This window comes from Trichosurus vulpecula, chromosome 6, assembly GCF_011100635.1.
Source record: "Trichosurus vulpecula isolate mTriVul1 chromosome 6, mTriVul1.pri, whole genome shotgun sequence".
Lineage (NCBI taxonomy): Eukaryota > Metazoa > Chordata > Mammalia > Diprotodontia > Phalangeridae > Trichosurus > Trichosurus vulpecula.
In genome coordinates, this window is record NC_050578.1 from 277365729 (window position 1) to 277382742 (window position 17014).

General features: G+C 50.0%; 2 pseudogenes; both read left to right on the top strand.

Annotated features, from left to right (window-relative positions):
* Window positions 1-1049: 1049 nt before the first annotated feature.
* Window positions 1050-3583, top strand: LOC118853167 (annotated as a pseudogene).
* Window positions 3584-9963: 6380 nt separating this feature from the next.
* LOC118855224 lies at window positions 9964-13324 on the top strand (annotated as a pseudogene).
* Window positions 13325-17014: the final 3690 nt, after the last annotated feature.

Consider the following 17014-nt stretch of genomic DNA (forward strand, 5'->3'; position numbering starts at 1 on the left):
GGGGTGCTGAAGCTGGGGGGATAGCAAGGTGGGGTGGGCCACAGAAGAGATCACCTCGGGGTGCAGCTCTGCTAGCTAGGTGCTCAGCTCAATAGTCTCTGCATATCAAATGCTGCCAGTACCCCTTACATCTTGGTGCTCCTGAGCAGAAGCCCAGCTGTTCCACCCTAGTTTTGTGCAGCCAGGTGGGATCCTGTCATTTCCCTTGCTTCTGTAGAAGCAATGGTCTCCATTAGTAAACAAATGAGGTTGCAAATTGCTTTCTTTTTGCGGTTTGAAAGTATTGTCCCCTTGGGGCCAGGGCAGAAGCCTCCGCTGATGCTCCAGATGGCTGGGGTAATGAGCTCCCCATCGCTGGTGGTCTCCAAATAGAAGTCGGAGGAGCATTTGCTGGGAATGCCACTTCATCGGCTCATAAAACCAGAGGTGCAAGGGACCTCAGACGTCATCTAAGTCCCTCCTTTTACAGGTGTGGAAACTGAGGCCTGGAACAAGATCACCCAGGGTGAAATACACCGCAGACCTGGCATTCCAAGGCGGGTCCTCTGACTCGTAAATCCTTGGCTCCCTCCCCGGGATCCTTCATGATCTGCCTCCTCCTATCTTCCAGTCTTCCTACACCTTCTTCCCCTCCGTGGTCCTGGGACACGGGCCATACGAGACCCCCACCTCCCCTCTCTGGACATTTGCCCTGGCTGTGCCCCAAGCCCGGAATCCCCTCCGTCCCCAAGTCCCACCTTCTACAGGAAGCTTTTCCCCCTCCCCCTTAATGCCAGGGTTAATTAGTGCAAATACATCAGTCCGTGCCGGGTTCCTATGCGGTTCTCAACCTTCCTCTCCCCTCCCCCGCTGCTGCAGCCCCTCTCCCAGCCCCCCAACCCATTCTCCCCGAGCCCCTCTGCAGCTCCTCCCCGCTGCACCCCCCACCCCTGCCCCTGCACCCCGGTGTCCCGTCGCAGTGACTCAGCACATTCTGGGGTCCGGGCGGGGGGGCAGGGGGCGCGGCCGGGCGGGGTCCGGGCTTATTAAGCTCAGGGCTGCCCCTGGGATCCAGCTTCCTGCTCAGTTCCTTCCTGGGTGCCGCTATCTCTAGAAAGTAAGGCCTGGGCCTCCCCCGGGAGGGCCATCGGGAGGGTCTGGGGCCGAAGGGGCTGCAGGGAGCGCTGGCCCCCCTGACCTCTCTGTCCATCTCTCCTAGTGCCTCCTTACACCATCACCTACTTCCCTGTCAGAGGTAACTCGTGGTCCCAGCACGGGGGGGCGGCAAGGCCGGGGGACCCTCGAGAGGAGCCCACCTCCCCGCAGGACGTGGGAGAGGACCGTGGAAGCCCCCTCCACAGATCCTAGCCCTCGGCCCCCGGATCCTACGGAGGAGGAAACTGGGGCCCCGAGGGGGGAGGGGTTTGTCCAGGGGGGACTCCGGAAGGGGTCCGGCTGTCCTGGGGGTGCTGTCCTTGGGCTGCCCCGCCCGGGCTGAGCTCCTTTGTCCCCTGCCCTCCCTCCAGGGCGAGGCGAGGCCATGCGGATGCTCCTGGCTGACCAGGGCCAGGACTGGAAGGAGGATGTAGTGACCAACGACATATGGAGGAAGGGGGAACTCAAGGCCAGCTGTGTGAGTAGCCAGAGAGGAGGAGGGCCCGGGGAGGGAGAGGGAACGGTCAGCTGGAGGTGGGGGGGGGGAGATGGATATCTGGGAGGGACGTCATGTTCAGCCCCTTCCCCTGCCCTCTGCCCCATAGCTGTACGGCCAGCTCCCCAAATTCACAGACGGAGACTTGACCCTGTACCAGAGCAATGCCATCCTGAGATACCTGGGGCGGAAGTATGGTATGGCCACTGACTCCGGTGGTGGGGGTGGGGTAGAGGGGTCACGTGGGAGCCACCTATCCATATGCTTCCTCCCTCCCTCCCTCTGTCCAGCAGTTACTGGGCACCTTCTGTGGGCCCAGGCCTGGTTCATCCTTCCCTCCCTCCTTCTCTCCATCCATCTGTCTATCCACATTCCTCCTTTCCTCCATCCCTCCTTCCACCCATCCATCCAGCAGTTGCTGGGCACCTTCTGTGGGCCCAGCACTGGTTCAGACAAGGCTGGAATAGAGTGAGGAGACAGGGTCCCTTCCCAGAGCAAAATCACTTTCAATTAAGCCAGCATTTATTGAGTGCCTACTGTGTGTCAAGCACTGTATAGGAGACAGCAGAGTTAAAAAAAAAAATGAATCTGTCCCTGCCCTGAGGGAGCTCATGTGGGGAGGGAAGAGGGTGGGATAGAATAAAATACCAAATAAATCCACTGTCATTTTGTAATCAGTGGGGAGCTCCAAGGCAGGCCTTCTGCAGCAGGGCCCTGACCAAGCCTCCTTAGTTCTGCCCCTTGGAACACCCACCTGTGTTCCAGAACCTGAGCAGCCCAATGGAAGAGTCACAGCCTGAGCAAAGGCAGGAGGTGGGAGATGGACTGGGGGAGGGGAAATAAGGGGGGGGGCAATTTGGCTGAAGGAAGAGTTCCCAGTACAGAAGGCAGCCCTGCTGGGCCAGGTTGCCCAGGGAAGGCTTCCCTGAATTGGTGACTTTGGAGCTACACCTGGGGGAAGGGAGCTGAGAAGAGCCTTGGGAGGGGCCCAGGGAGGGAAGGTGACTGGCCCTTTTCGCTCCCCTCTCTCTCACCTCCCCTCCTTCTCAGGGTTGTATGGGAAGGATGATTGAGAACAGGCTCTCTTGGATATGGCCAATGATGGGGTGGAGGACCTCAGGCTCAAGTACCTTGACCTCATCTACTACAATTATGTGAGTGACAGGAGGGCTGAGAGCTGACCCCAGGCTCTAATACCTGGGTTCAAGTTTATGCTAGCCATGTGACCTTTGCTGGAGCCTCAGGCCACTGCAAGCCCCTCAGTGGGTGGGGAGAGCCTTCTCCTGCCCATTCCATTTGGTTATCCTTCCTGGTATTTATTGCCCCCTACAAGAGTTGATCCTTACAACCACCCTGTGAGGGTATGTCCTAGGGCTCCCATTTCTCCTTCTCCATTGTCTCCTAACTAAGCTGGGGCTGGGGGGCCCTTGGCTTTGCAGGAGGAGAGCAAGACCAAGTATGTGAAGGACCTGCCCACCCAGCTGAAGCCTTTTGAGACCCTGCTGAAGCAGAACCAGGGAGGCAAGGCCTTTATCGTGGTGGACAAGTTGAGGCTCTGGAGGCCAGGGGGAGCTCTGGGGGAGCAGGTGGGGCTCTGGGGGACCAGATGTCAGACCTGGGAGACCCTGGAACCTGGGCCCCTGCTTCCAGCCCAGGGCTGTCCTCCCTCCCAATTACCCTTGGGTGACCTGGTCTCTGGTGCCCTGTGCCCTGCAGATCTCTTTTGTGGATTACAATCTGCTGGACCTGCTGTTGCTTTACCAGACATTGGCTCCCCAGTGCCTGGATGCCTTCCCTGTACTGTCTGCCTATGTTTCTCGGCTCTCCTCCCGGCCTAAGCTCAAAGTCTTCCTGGATTCACTCCAGCACACTGGTCTCCCCATCAATGCCAATGGTAAACATTGAAGGCTCAGGCCTGACCCTTCTCTGGCAATAAAAGCTTTTGAACAAACACCGCCTGGTCTCCTCATTAAACTGGGAGGGGCAGGGCTCTGGACAGGTCTGTGTGTCCTGAGATTGAACCCCAAACCATCCACCACCGAGGGGAAAATGGGGGGGAATGTGGTAAGGGGGACTATGGTCACCTCCCCCCCCCACCAGTGCCTCCTCTGAAATATACCCTTGGCCTTCCTCACCTTGTTCCCTCCTGGTCAGAATTCTTCTGAAAGTGATGGGAGGACAAAGATGGGCCATCCGTCCCCTCTCCTGGCATAGACCCAGGTTGGCTCCTTCCCCTCCTCCAGCTGAGTTGGTCACAGGTCCTTCCACTTCTTGTTTTGGCTCTACCCCTGTCTCTGGTCCCCCTTGCCCCCAACATTTCCCTGTAACATCTTCCCCAGCTCTAAACTAAAAATGCCTTATCTTCCCTGCCCATTTTCGGTTAGTTGCCAATGTTCTTTTCTCTCTATCATCTCCATAAATGCCTCTCAAATCTCTTCGCTCCAGCCTCTCCAACCCCCCATCTCCCCCAGCTACTTACTGGACAAAATTGTACTGATTGTTTTCTTTCCCACCCTCCCCCCAACTCCCTCCTCCCTGCTCCTCCTCTGGCCTTCCAGTTTCCTTTGAGAGCCCCGCCCCTCATCCTTCCTGTGATGTGGACACTGGCTTCCCCTGCCTAGAATTCTCTCCCCCTCATCTCCTCCCAGTTTTCCTAGCTTCTGTCCCAGCTAATGCCCCACTTTCTGAGGAGGCCTTTCCCAGCCCCCCTTGATGCCACAGCTTCCTTCTGAGACTATTTCCAAAGCGCCCCGGCCATCCTTGGCTGTGCAGAGTTGGGCTCTCCCCTTCCTGTCTTTGTCTTTTCTTTGTCATCCCCAGGGACTCAGCACAAGGCTGACACATAGTAGGGGATTAATAAATGCTGTTTGACTTCACTGACAAAGCAGTGCAGCATGTTATTAAGAGTCATTTCAGTCGGTGTGTGGAGAGAAGGCAGCAGAGGACAAAGTGGGCAGGAATGGGCTCATGAGGCAGAAACGTGATTGATGGACAGGGAATGGGGGCAAAAAGATGGCTGATGGATGACAGCTTTGAATGCCAGACTGGCAACCTGGGGCCTCAGAGATGGGGAGTCTCTGACGATTGTAGAGCAGGGTCAGGTATCATCAAAGTGGAGTAAGGAAAGCTGGGAGGTCTGGGAGGGTGAGGGAAGGGACTCTCACAAGGGTATAGTCTGTGGCTGTACTTCCTGGGTCTCTCCTGAGGCCTCTAGGCACTTACTCAAATGGCTGGACTCCATGCCAGGCCCTGGGCATAAAGACAAGGCCTTAAGGCTGTGGACATGCAGGAGCTCCCCACCAAACTCGTCCCTGGCCCTGCCTGAGGCAGGGCTCCCCACTATGCCTGCCTCTCCCCTCCACACACCTTTCTATATAGAGCCTCTCCTTTGCTTGCCCTAAGGTACTGAAGCTCCAGGAGAAGCTCATCATCTGAAGGGCAGGGATTCTTCTCTCATGGCTGCCTTTATATCCCTAGTGTCCAGCACACAGTAGGTGGTTAATAAATGCTCAATGGGTTGAATTTCCTCCTTTGTACAATGGCAGCCTACAAAAGGTATTCTCTAACTTCTCTCCAAGCTCTGATGTTCTAAGCCCTAAAGCCTCTCCCACTTGTGAAAGTCTATGTTCCATGTTGTAAGGTCTCTCCCAACTCTGACATTCCACATTCTATGTTCTGTGTCTATGGCCAGATCTAGTCCCTGCTTATTTGGAGTCTGCTAGGATATCTGTTCCCTCTCAGGCTGCGGCTCTTGATGGCAGAGCTGTCTTTGAGCCTTCTCAAGGTCACTCTCACAGGTGGCCCTGAATCCCTCAATATTGTTGTCAGGACCAGCTTCAGGAAAACCCTGAAGTTGGAGGTTTGTCCCCCATCTGAGGCCATTCCTGTCCTCTCTCTGATCTCCTGCCTCTTCCTTTCTTTCTTTTTACCTATCACAGCCATCTCTGTGTTCCTGCTGAGGCCTCTGTGGATCTTATGTCGGTAAAACCACGAGTTTGCAATTTAGCTAGAGTTTGTCACATATATGCTTCACTGCCCTGCTCATAGCATTGAAGCATTCCATTTGGCCCAGCTCAGGAAATTCCCCGTAAGCAAGAGTCCTCCCCCACCAGGGCACTGGCTTAGCATTGACTTTGCTCAGTGACAGATCACCGTGGCCCCAGTTCACTATGTGTGTCCAGCAAATCTGTGTGAACAAGGAGTGCACACAGATTGAAAAGACTGACTAGGTGTGGCCACAGCTTCCCAGAGAACTATAACAACTGAGTTCCCCACAGAGGCCTAGTGTAGCCCTTCAGGTTGGCCTTGAATCCCAACCCATCCAAAGGCAATTGCATTGCCAAGAAACAGGAAGCTGGAATCAGTGATGAACATTATACACTCTGACCCTGTTGGACTTATACCAGGAATGTAGGGTTGGTTCAACATAAGGAAGACTGTAAATATAACAAATCATATTAATAAGTAATAAAACTATATATTTATGCCAATAAATTCAAACTGTAGAAATCACAGGAATAAATTTCATTAATACAGTCAATAACCTCTATCTAAAACCCAGAGTAAATATTGTATGTAATGAAGTAAAGTTAGAGACCTTTCCAGTAGGATCAGGGGTAAAACAAGGATGTCCATTATCACCTACTATTTAATATAGTGCAGAAATACGAACTATAGTAACAATAGTAATAGTTACAATTTACACAGTGCTTAAAGGTTTGCAAAGCACTTTATACATGTTAGTTTCATCTGATATTGGCAACAATGTGAGGGGTAGGTATTGTTACTTTCCTATAAAGCAACTAGGTGGCCCAGCAGGTAGAGCATTGGGCCTGGCGTCAGGAAGAACTGGGTTCAAATCCAGCCTCAGACACTCATTAGCAATGTCATCCATAGGTCACTTAACCTATGTTTGCCTCATTTTTTTCAAACACAAAATGGGGACAATAACAGTGCCTACCTCACAGAGTTGTTATAAGAAACAAATGAAATAATATTTGTGATTGCATTTTCCATAGGGCCTGGAATATAGTAGACACTTACAAAATGTTTGCTCCCTTCTCCCTTTTACAGATGAGGAAACTGAGGCTGAGAGAGATTTAGTGATTTGCTTAGGTTGATGCAGCTAAGAAGTGTCTGAGACAAGATTTGAGCTCATGTTTCCCTGAGTCCAAGTCCAGAACTCTACCCACTGTTCCACCTTCCTGCCAATAAGACAAGAACTAGAAATTAAGGGAATTATCATAGGCAAAGAGGAAATAAAATTATGACTTTTTGCAGATGATATGACAGCATGCTTAGAGAACCATACAGAGTTAACTAAAAATTAATTGAAGTAGTAACTTCAGCAAAGTTGCAGGATATAAAATAAATCCATGCAAATCATCAGGATTACTGCATATAAAGTCGCAAAATTCAGCCTGTAGAGCTAGCAAGGAAAATCCCATTCAAGATAACCACAGAAGCTATAAAATATTTGGGAATGTATCTATCAAGGCGTACCCAGGAACCCTATGTGTCTAACTACCAAACACTCTTGGCAGAAGTAAAGACAAGCATAAGTAATTGAAGAAACATTAGTTGCTAATGGGTGGATTAAGCCAATATAACACAAACAATAAGTCTAGATGAATTAATTTGGTTATTTAGGGCTGTACTAATCAAAGTACTAAAGGAACACTTTGTAGACCTGGAAAAATAATGACAAAAATGATATGGAGTAACAGGAAGTCAAAGCTCTCCAGATTAATGATGAAAAAAGTGGGAAGAAAGAGAATCTATCATCCCCAGATCTCAAACTATATTACAAAGCAGTAATCATTAAAAATCACTTGGTACTGGTTAAAAGAGAGAGAGAAAGAGAAAGAAAGAGAGAGAGAGAGAGAGAGAGAGAGAGAGAGAGAGAGGTCCATCAGCAGAACAGAATGAGTTCACACCACATATGGAAACAAAGAGTGGTGATCAATAAACCTGAAGATCCCAAGAATTCATCATTTGAGCAAAACTGCTGGGAAATCTAAATAGTAGTGTGGCAGCAATTAGGTTAAAACCAGAAGCTTACATCACATGCTAAAATAGGCTCCAAATAGACATATGGCCTGAACATTAAAAGTCATACTACGTTATCTTTACTTGTACATTCATTCATTGGTTTTGATTTTTTTTAATTTTGAGTTCCAAATTCTCTCCCTCCGTCCTGCCCCTCACCACCCATAGAAAAGGCCAGCAATTATACATGAATAATATTAAATTAGAGGGGCAAGGAAGGCACTTTTTGATTTACGGACAGGGGAAGAATTCCTGAATACATAAGGGAGGATCACATGAGATAAAATGGACAATTCTGATTACATGAAATTTGAAAATATTTCCATAAAGAATCTAATAATAAAATTTGAAGGGAAATAGGTAATTGGAAAAAAAATCTTTACATCAAGTTTTTCTGATAAAGGTCTCATATCCAAGATATGTCAGGAATTGAATCAAATGTGTAAGACTAAGAGCCACTCCCCAGTTGATAAATGGTAAAAGGATATAAACAAGCCATTTTCAGAGGAAGAAATCCAAAACTCATACTTGGGGCTCACTTAGGTTTTCCCTTGGAAGAGTGAGCACCTAAGGGAGCATAGTGTCCCTAAAGTTATAAATGGAGGTCCTTGAGGGTAAATTTTGCTCCTGGTTCTTCCTGAGGAAGAGAGCCCAGACTCTTAGATTCCGCAGTGACCCCTAGTATTACACAGCAGTGGCATTCTTAAAAGATTTGGTAAATAATAAATAAACCGAAGTGAGACCCAAAGATTTCAATAGACAATGAGGCATTTATGAAGCGTGTGTCTGGTACTGCTTGATAGAGGACTTATAAGTGGCTGCTGAGACAAATGGAAGAAATCTCAAGTCCTTGACCTGCTGACACATTGATATAAACCTAATTGGATTGGCTCTATGATCTGGGAATGTGCTGAGTTGGCATTGCTGGCTGGGGTGGCCAGCAGGTACCGCCCAACTGGTGTTTGTCGTGGGTATTAACTGATGCACCAAGGGTGGCACCTTTGCCTCTGGGACCTCAGTATCAATGCCTGTGGTTTTAAAATCCAAGTTCAACCACCGAGTTTCTGCTTTGTTCAGTCACTGTAATGGGCTGAAGACATGTATTAGACAATCCCTGACTTCGAAGAGCTTATGTTCAATTCTTTGGGATGTAACATTCACAGTCAGTCAGTCAACAGGTATTTTCTGATGACAAGTTCAGAGCTGTATAGAAACTTCGAAGTTCAAACCCCTGGAGCATTGGTGAGAGGTCATGGACCATAGTCACAAGGGAAGAGAGGGTGTGGATTGGTTGCAATCTACATCACTGGAGACACTGCAATGTCAAAGAATGTTGGGTTGATTAATTGGAGCAACATTACAGGTTTGGTATCAGTAGGTCAATAAGTATTTATTAAGCACCTACTGTGTTCCAGATACAACCACTGGAGATACACAGAAGAGCGAAAGGCAGTGCCTGCCCTCAAGGAGCCCACAATCTAATGAAGAAGACAGCTATAGGCCAGAAAAATAGGAAGTAGCCCACAGAGGGAGGGCACCAGTATGAAGATGGGTTGGAGGAGGCTCCCTGTAGAAGGTAGGATTTTAGTTAGGACATGAAAGAAGCTGGGAGGTGGAGATGAGGAGGGAGGGCATTGTAGGCATGGAGGACAGTATAGGTACCATTGCATTGCAGTGTATAATTGGGGCATCACGTGAAGGATGCTCAGTTCCCAGAGGATGAGAAGCACAGAACTTGGGTAATGAGTGTTCAGACTTCACTTTGAGAAAACCTCCTTCTCCCTCGCAGGATGTCAAGGGTGTGAAAATCTTTTCATTTTCAATCCATCCATCCATCGACAAGCATTTAGTAGGCACTTGCTACGTGCCTATCACTGTGCAGGGCACTGGAGATATGAGCCTGAAGAAAGAAACAATCCCGACTCTCAGTGGGCTCAGATTCCAATGGGACAGGCAGCAAAAACATATAAAAATGCACAGAATAACACAAATGTAAAGAGAAAAGGCCAATGCAAATAAACACAAGAAAATTGAATGTGAGGCAGGTTGGGAGGTGGACAGCACCAGCAGTGGGAGTCATCAGTGGAAGGTGATGCTTGAGCTGAAGCTTAAAGGAATAAAGGGATTCCATGAGTGGAACGGAGCATCCAAGGCTGCTGGGATGGCCCATGCCAAGGCCCAGAGAGGGGAGATGAGGAAAAGAGAGATGGCCACATGACTCAATCACAGAGGCAGGAGGGAGAGCCTGGAAAGGTGCTTTGGGGCCGGTGATGATGATGACAACCATGACCATGGACATGACCATGAGGATGATGACCCTGGCAACAATGGACAGTCTGCCCGTGGTCCAGTTAGGAACTTGCCCCCTTGGTCCTGATGTGGTGGGCATGATGACTTCGGGGAGAGGGCCAAGAGGCCTCCTCACCTTAGCCACCTTTGGCCAAATCACAATTCACAATGGATGCCAGCTTGCCGTCTCATGGAACAGGTCTCCAAAAGCTTTGGCCCCCAATGGATCTTGGCTTGAAGGAGTGATTCTCTGTTTCTTAATAGGGAAGGACCCCCTTGGATCAAACCTATCGTCCCCAAAGAGTCATGGGGACTTGGCTGAGAAGGTAGCTCTCTCTTTATCAATAGGGCAGGAAGGACCCCTCGGTTCAGAACTGAATGTTTCCTGGGACAAGGGACACCATTTCCACTGGTCTTTGGAGCCAGAAGCTCACAGGTGCGTAGATTTAAAGCTGGAGGGGATCTTCAGGTCATTCAGGGCAAATGGCTTGTTTTAGTGATGAGGAAAGTGAGGCCCGTAGAAGAATAGTGACTCACCTAAGGCCACACAGCCAGTAAGTGGCTGAGCCAGGATGTGAACCAATGTCTTCTGACTCCAAAGCCCTCCCTCTCAGAGTCACTCCCAGGGAAGCAGCAAGGCCTGGATCGTGGCCCATTATCTGACTGTGGATGGCAGGTGGGGCTTCAAGAACCAGTCCTTCAGGGACGGCTTGCTCTGACCTTTCCCTCTTTTTCCTCTGGCTATTCAGGAGACTGAGGTATAGAGTTCATGCCAGCCTGGAAGACTGAGGATGGCCTGGATGGCCATGCTCTCTGTCTCTGCCTGCCTGCCTGTCTGCCTGCCTGTCTGTCTGTCTGTCTGTCTCTCTGTCTTTCTCTGTCTCCCTTTTCTCTCCCTCTCCCTCTCTTCTCTCTCTCTCCCTCTGTTTCTGTCTCTCTCTTTCTCTGAGGTTTTCTTTCCTGGAGCAAGAAGAATGGCAGTTCCCACCTTTCCTTTACAGGGAGGCCACATCCTGCTTCTCTCTGTTCCCCTGCCTCGGGCCAGAAAGTCAGTGCTCTCTCTCTCTCTCTCTCTCCCTCTCCGTCTCTGTCTCTCTTTTGCTTTGCCTCGTTGCCTCTGTCTTTTTCTGTCTGTCTCTATGTCTCTGTCTCTCTCTCTGTGTCTGTCTCTGTCTGTCTCTCTGTCCTGTTCGCTCTGTCTCTCTTTCTCTGTCTCTCTCTCTGTCTCTGTCTCTCTTTCTCTGTCTCTCTGTCTCTCTCTCTCTCTCTGTCTCTCTCTCTATCTCTCTTTCGGTCCTGCTTCTCCTCTCCTCTGTTCCTAGTGAATCCTGTTCAGTTCTTTTCCCCTCTCAGGCCACTGCAAAGGAGGTCCCACAGTGCCTGGCACATTTTTGGTTTTGTTGAGTTATTTTAGTCGTGTCTGACCCTTTGTGACCCCATAGGGAGTTTTCTTGGCAGAGACACTTGGCAGTGCTTTGCCATCTCCTCCTCCAGCTCATTTGACAAACAGGGAAACTGAGGCAAACAGGGTTAAGGGACTCGCCTAGGGTCACACAGCTAGGAAGTGTCTGAGGTCAAATTTCAACCCAAGATCAGTCTTCCTGACTCCAGGCCCGGCGCTCTCTGCCCTGTGGCGCTCCCTAGAGGCCCGTGCGGCACATAGAGGGTATTTAATAAATGTCGATTGGTAATTTGTTGGCATCCTCTTTTCAAGATCATTAATGGCTTAGTCCCTCCTCTGGTTCGGGTGATGGGATCTAGGAAGCAAAGGAGAGAGAACAGAAGAAACAGAACTAAACTGATCATAAGCATTAAAGACTCCCAACCTCTTCAGAGTCAATTCCCTAGCTCATGCCCTTGGGCCTTCCAGAGCCCCGCAGTGGCTCCTGAGCTGAGGTGTCTGCCCCCTTTGCCCTATTCCTGGGTCCTAGGCACGGCTCCCTGGCTACAAAAAGCCGATGATTGGCTACACTCTGGCAGCAGAAATGTTTAATAGCGAGGACTAGGAAGCACATTCCCGTGTCCCCATAAGGAAGAGTTCCCAGTGCAGAAGGCAGCTCTGCTGGGCCAGGTTGTTCAGGGAAGGCTTCCGTGAGTTGGTGACTTTGGAGCTAGACCTGGGGGAGGGGAGCTGACAAGAGCCTTGGGAGGGGCCCTGGGAGGGAAGGTGACTGGCCCCTTTCCCTCCCCTCTCTTTCACCTCCCCCCCTTCTCAGACCTCTATGGGAAGGATGATCGAGAACAGGCTCTCTTGGATATGGCCAATGATGGGGTGGAGGACCTCAGGCAAGTACCTTGACTTCATCTACCACGAGTTTGTGAGTGACAGGAGGGCTGGGAGCTGGTTGGGCAGAGAGCTGACCCCAGGCTCCAATACCTGGGTTCAAGTCCATGCTGGACATGTGACCCTTGTTGGAGACTCAGGCCACTGCAACCCCTCAGTGGGTGGGGAGAGCCTTCTCCTGCCCTTTCCATTGGGTTGTCCTTTCTGGCATTTACTGCCCCCTACAGGAGTTGATCCTCACAAACACCCTGGGAGGTAGGTGCCCATGTGGTCCCATTCTACAGAGGGGAAACTGAGGCTGGGAGAGGTTGTGAGGCAGCAGTTAGACTCAGGTGTTCTCCATCACTCCTTCCAATGGCCTGTTTAAGAGGTGCTGGTCTGCAGGGGCAGGGAAGGCCCTAGCCACCCAGGTGTGAGGAAGGGCCTCCCAGGGGAGGGAGGCATCAAAGGAATCTGGGGAGACAAAAATCAGGGTATGTCCTGGGGCTCTCACTTCTTCCCCTTCTCCCTTGTTTCCAAACTGAGCTGTGTTGGGGGATAGGTGATGGCTTTGCAGGAAGAGGGCAAGGACAAGTATGTGAAAAATCTGCCCACCCAGCTGCAGCATTTTGAGACCCTGCTGAATTAGAACCAGCAAAACAAGGCCTTTATCGTGGGGGCCAAGGTGAAGCTCTGGGAACCAGATGGGGCTCTGGGGCCAGGTGGGGCTCTGGGGGGACCAGGTGGGGCTCTGGGGGACTAGGTGGGGCTCCGGGAAGGACTTTAGGGAACAGACTGTCAGACCTAGGAGAGCCTGGGTCTCAGGCCCCTGCTCCCAGCCCAGGGCTGCCCTCCCTCCCAACTCCCCTTGGTTGACCTGGTCTCTGGTCCCCTGTGCCCTGCAGATCTCTTTCGTGAATTACAACCTGCTGGACCTGCTGTTGGTTCACCAGACATTGGTTCCGCAGTGCATGGACAACTTCCCCTTACTGTCTGCCTATGTAACTGTACTTTCCTCCTGGCCCAAGATCAGGGACTTTTTGGCCTCAGCCAGACACAAGAATCTCCCCATCAACTGCAATGGTAAACAGTGAGGGCTCAGGCCTGATCCTTGTCTTGAAATAAAGGTTTTCAAAGAAACACCTGCTGGTATCCTTGATTAATTGGGAGGGGCATGGGAAGGGGCAGGAACTGCAGGGCCTGTCTGTCCTGAGAGTGAACCCCCAACCATCTGCTACCCATGGAAAAATGGGGGAATGGGGTGAGCCGGGGCTACAACATGTCCCTCCAGTGCCTCCTGTTAGATATACCCTTGGCCTTTCTGAGTTTGTTGCCTCTTGGTCAGAGCTGTAACCAGGGTGGGGTAAGTGGGGCTTTGCTTCTAATGCCAACATGTAGGAACAGGGGCAGGGATTTTCCCTTATCCTCCTCATGCCTTCAATCCTCTGCAGGCAGCATTCCCCAGGGTGGGAGGGGAAAGGTATGGCTAAGAGAGGGGGAGGCAGAGCAGAATTGTCCTGAAAGTGATGGGAGGAGAAAGATGGGCCATCTCTCCCCTCCCCTGGCGTCTCCTGGATGTCCCATAAGAAACCTTCTTTCCCACCCTTGCCCCAACTTCCTGACTCCGACTTCCTTTCCCCATCCTCCCAGTTCAGGCAGATTTATAATCCCAGCATCATCATCATGCTGGACTCCTCTCTCCCTTACCCCCTGCCAAGATGCCCTCCCCTTCTTTACTTCCTGGACATACTCTCACCCTCCTCTCTGCTCACGCAGCTCTAACCCTGCTTAGCACTCTCTGCCCCTTGGGCTGCCACAGGAGCTGCCTAACAGCCCCGAATCTGTCTCCAAACAGTTGCCCTGTTAGAGTTCCTCAGGCTGAGCTCTGACTTTGCCAAGGGCCCCCTCAAAAATCTTTCTGAGATTTCCTGCCTGAGCAGAGGCAAATTGCCCACATCCCACCTCCTGACTCAGCCAAACCGTGAAGGTTAAACCAGTGAGGGAAAAAACTGGGGATGCCCTCAGAATTGCAGAAAAAGGCAGCTAGAAGCCCTCAGGTAGTGGGGAAGGCAAAGGCACTAGGACCTGAGATGGGTCTGCCATAACCTATTAAGGTTTGGTGTCCGGATGCAGCCAGAGCAGGGGGCTCTTCTGCGGAGTCTCAGGGAGGTCCCTAACACTGCCTTGAAATGCCACACAATTCCCTTAATATGTGGGGCTCTGATCCTCAAAGATACAGGAAGGGCCCAAGCCTGGGAGGTGAGAGTGGGGGTCAGTGCAAGACCCCAGGTGAGCCCAAGTGAGCCCAGGGTGAGCCCAAGAGAGGCTGAGCACCCCAGCCCCCTCAGATATGCAGCAGGAGCCCAGCCTGGCCTTTCCACAAGACCTCAAGTCAAGAAGTAAAGCTGAACATATTGAAGAGTCTAAGTGATGGAACCGCTCGCTAAGCCATGAGTGGCTGGAGCAGGAAAAGCAGGCGAGAGACGGGCAAGAGGCGGGTGAGAGGAGAGTTAAAGGAGGGCTAGAGGTGGGCTATAGATGGATTGGAGGTGGGCTAGGGGCGAGTTAGAGGAGGGCTAGAGGCGTGCTAGAGGGGGGATAGAGGGGAGATGTAGCGGGGATAGAGACGGGCTGAAGGCGGGTTACAGACGGACTAGAGATGGGTTAGAGGCAGGCTGGAGACTGGCTAGAGGGGACTAGAGGCGGGGGAGAGACCAGCTCCGGCTAGAGTAGGTGAGAGGCGGGCTAGAGATGGGTTAGATAGAGACGAGTCGGGAATCAAACAGAAGGTTAATTTCAAAGTGAGGGAAACGGCTTGGAAAGCAATGACGCGGGTGCCAGGGTCCCAAGGTGGGGGATGGAGAGATCTCAATACCTGTACAAATGGCTACAGAGTGAGCTGTAACCCCGACAGTAAGGGGCACCAGCAACTATGTGACAAGTCTGATTCATAGCAGAGCTTCATGACCAGAACGTGGATACAGCAGGTGCTTGTCTGAGCTCAGAGAACACCTGGTGCTGGGCAAAGCAATTCTGGGATTCTGCTGTGGCTGAGATCATCCAGAGGGTGAGCGCAAAGGATTGTTGTTAAGCCAAGCTCAGAGCACAGCTTGCTTGCTGGACCTTAGCTCTGGAAAACAGAGCGTCTCCTAATAGAATCTCGACAGAAGAAAACACCACAGAGTATCAAGAGTGATTGTAAATGCAGCTCCAGAACTACAAGTAGAGACTTATGGGACAAAAATGTCCTTTCCACAAAGACCTGGACAAAATGAAGGAGGAGGTGAAAAACAAGGTCTTTAAAAAGTTATTTTTGACATTTAAAAAAAATTTGAGTTCCAACTTCTCTCTCTCCATCCCCTGCCCTCCTCATAGAGAAGGCCAGCAATACGATATGAATAATCCTTGTGAGATGACGCAAAACCTATTTCCACATCAGCCGAAATGATATTTCAGTTTTCACTCATCAGGCTCATCTGTTCTCTCTCTGGAGGTGGGTAGTATTTTTCATCATGAGTCCTTTGGAATTAAACCAAGCTCTTGAAGAAAGACCTGGGGGGATGTCGCTTAGAAGAGGACAGAAACAAGAAACCAGAGGAGACTGAACAGAAACTAAGGACCCCTTTCAAAAGCAAGAAAAAGTAGAACAAAATCAAAAGATTTCAAAAAACATGGCGGAAATGTGAGATATCTCATAGCAAAAACAACTGACCTGGAAAACAGGCCAAGGACAGAGAAGTCAAGAATCGTTGGACTCCTTGAAGAATGAGATTTTAAAAAAGGCCTGAACACTATCTCTAGAAACTTTAAATGAGTACTACCCAGCTAAGTTAGAACCAGAGGCCCAAATAAATGCAGAATCCACAGATTACCTCCTGAAAGAAACTCCAAAACGTCCCAGAAGTATCACAGCCAGAATTCAGAGCAGCCTGGACAAAAGAGAAAAAACCAATCAAACCTAACATTGCAACCACCTATGGGGAGGCTGTGCCCAAGGAGCTATGGTCAGGATTGCAAAGAATAAAAAAGGCTCCTTAATGGAAAAGCGGACATTAGGCATTAAGGAGGAAAAAGAGTCCAGAGAAACCTAGAAAGGGAAATGTATTTGCATACTTGAGAGCAGCTATAGGATGACATAATGCTGATGTTCTAGTTGAGAGAGAAGAAGCAGTTATCCCATCAGAACCCTAATTTCTTCAAGGTGTACTGCTGGAAAAAACAGGTCCTGGGTGAGCTTGGGTTCTGTTCTGGGAGTTTTAAGCAGAAAAAAGAAGGAAAAAGGAAAAATATATTAGTGTAAAAAAGAGGGAAAGGGGGAAGAATTTATTTAAATAAATAAATATATGTAAACTTTTTTTAGAAGTTTAGAACACAACATTAACACTTCCTTAAGTCTAGACAATCGACGAAACGATAAATCAGGTCCTAATCTGAAGCATTTACTACTTTCTGAGGTGTCATTGCTCACCCAGATAATGAGACAACCGAAGAGCCTTCAGCACACTCCTGGTTTGTATTTTTTTTCTTACAATATTTTTTCCCATTTTTTTTTTCTCATTGAAGTGAGGAGGTGGTTGTGGGGGAGTCAGAGTAGCAATAATGAAGCATGAAAAAAGAAGGCCAGTGTTGAAATATGGAAAAATACCCAATAGAGGGGAGAAGTGAACCAAGAAGGAAGCACAGACAAGCAGGATAGTTTTGAAAGGGATGTGAATAATTAATTATATTCTTTCTGTACAAGTGGAGATGGGATCTTTCATATGCAATCTTCATTTGGTGTTCTG